Below are 2,447 nucleotides of genomic sequence, written 5' to 3'. Positions count from 1 at the left end.
AGAGAGGGCCGACGGCAGGCTTTCCTAGGATGGGAAAGACACAGCTGCCTGGTCCAGAGAGTGAGGGCGCTCAGCCCGCTCCTGCAGGGCTGACCGCGCCATCCAGCATGGGCGCAGTGGGGCGGGGCACAGGGGGCGGGGTGCAGAGGGCGGGTCTCAGAGGGGGCGGGTGCAGGGGGCGGGGCACAGAGGGGGCGGGCGCAGGGGGTGGGGCTCAGGGGGCGGGGCTCGGGGGGCGGGGTGCAGAGGGGTGGGGCACAGAGGGGTGGGGCGCTGGAGGCGGTGCCGGGCTGGAGGAACAGAACCAGGAGGGGCTGAGGGCTTGAAGGTGATGGTGAGGAAGCCTGGGCTCAGGAGGAGGGAGTAAGACGTGAGGGATGGACAAAGGGGCCTGGAGGCGGGGAGTGCCGAGAGGAGGCTCAGCTTGTGGAAACATGTATAACGTCATCGCAGATGACAGCAGTCTGAGTACCTGGGTTTAAGGAACCGGGGAGTAAGAGTGCTGGAGGATCATCAGCGTCGACCTTGGAGGAGGGCGGGACTGTTAAGGAGATGTTACAGTTATGATGGGAGAGGCAAATTCCGTAGAAAATGGAAAATTGGAAAAGCCAGAAATCGTATGGACTTAACAAGAAGAGAGATTATTGAATGATGGCCTCAAACAATAATGTGGAAGTGATTGCAGGGGACACAGGTGATGTTGATTCCTTTCTTATCCCAGGGAGCTTTGAGAGTAGCATTTATTTACTAAATGTTTAAGCCGTGTCTGTTAAGCACAGCAAACCCCGGACTAGGGCATGAACTTGCAGCCGACAGACCCAGTTGGTCTTTGTGCACCTTCAAATCTAGTGTGAAATACATACAATAAATTAAAAATATATATAATTATAAATCATGGTAAGATCTAGGAAGAAAACAAGCATAATGGTATTTTGGTAGAAAAATGCTCAGAATACCCTTACTGGTACTCCAATAGCAGGAGTGAGAGCGTTAACTCGCAGCCTGACCAGCCCCTTTTAAACATGTGTCAGATCATAATAGCCCCCTTTTAAAAGTCTTCTTTGTGCTACCCTTGGAGGAAACTCCAAACTCCTTGTCAAGGTCTAGCAGACCCCATGTGATCCGATTCTTTAAGTCTCTCAGGACGTCTCTCTTCATTTCCCTCGTTCTTTCTCACGCCAGCCGTTGCAGCCTTTCTGCTCCTTGAGGATGCTGGTCACCTTCCCACGTGATGGAACACGGGCCTCCCAAGGCCTCCTGCACTCACACCTCTGCCTTCACAGACTCCTCTCCTCCCTTCAGAGCCCCACTCACCAATTTCCCTTGCTAGGGTATCTTTGACTCCTCTCTCCTTCCGTTCACATCTCCATCAGTGACACCTGCCATTTTGGCTTCTTAAACAAATCCTCTCAAACCCATGTCTCCTGGGCTGTCTTTACCACCACCATGTGTCAGTTGATCCTATCCCCATCTCTCATCTGGAACCATCAGTCCTCGTCTTATCATAAGAGATGAGCCGAAGGTCAGCTGTTCCTTTTCTAGAACCCGAAACAGGAAAAGTTTCGAGCTGAGATATTTGATTCTGAGTGGACCTTCCTAAGTATGGCTGTCAGCTCGTGCTCAGCGATGGGCAGACCTGCCCTTGCACCCTCACCTCCCCAGCAGAGAGGGAACAATGCTCGTGCCTAAAGGGAAGTTGAACGTGTCAGGTTTTAGCCTACTGGGTAGTGCAGTGGAGAGGTTGTTCTGGGGCTTTTGTGTCAAATATATCTGGATTCGAAATCTAGCTTTACCACTTACGAGCTGTGTGGACGTCAACTAGTACGTTAGATTCCTGGTGTCTTGGTGCTCTAAATAAAATGGGAACAGCGCCTGCTTTGAAAGGCTGTTAGGAGGGGAGTGTCAGTGCCGAGCAGAGTGCCTGGTCCATTCTGAACACTCAGTTAGCACTCAAGTGCTAATTCCTTCTGTTTTGTTTTTCTTAGATGTGGCCTAGAAGACAGGCATGTAAATCTCCAAAAGGGACCCCATGCATTTGGAACCGTGACCATCGCTGGCACAAGGACTGCCCCATGCAGTGACTCCCAATTCAATCCACATGCCCTGTAAAACAGGGGTGGGAAAGCTGAGTTTGGAAATTCTCAAAAACTGAAGAACATTACACACACTGTTCCTTGTTTGTGCTATTGTGTTGTGTTTATTTCTACATTTCCAAGAATGTACTATTTCAGGGCCAGAAGTGCCCTCAGCATTCTGTGGTGTAATACAAACAACACTGTGCCCGGGGTCAGGAGATAAGGATTCCAGGCTTGGATCTGCAGCAAACTAGCCTTTTGTCTCGTAGTTCCTGCCCTGCTTACTTCATAGGGTCGGGTCAGCCTTTGGTAGGATGCATCAAGGCTCCCAGGCGTGCCCGAGAGCCCTCAGTGGTTATTGTTTTTTTTTTA

At 51.0% G+C, this 2,447-nt stretch overlaps 1 long non-coding RNA gene across 1 annotated transcript; it reads left to right on the top strand.

The window, feature by feature from the left end:
* The first annotated feature begins 350 nt into the window (after positions 1 to 350).
* LOC140700388 (uncharacterized) lies at positions 351 to 2,179 on the top strand. The gene is made up of 2 exons (XR_012078784.1): positions 351 to 694; positions 1,986 to 2,179. It is a non-coding gene; the product is annotated as an uncharacterized lncRNA (long non-coding RNA).
* Positions 2,180 to 2,447: the final 268 nt, after the last annotated feature.

Source organism: Vicugna pacos, chromosome 12, assembly GCF_048564905.1.
Source record: "Vicugna pacos chromosome 12, VicPac4, whole genome shotgun sequence".
NCBI classification, from domain to species: Eukaryota; Metazoa; Chordata; class Mammalia; order Artiodactyla; family Camelidae; genus Vicugna; species Vicugna pacos.
This window is presented reverse-complemented; position numbering and strand designations above follow the sequence as displayed.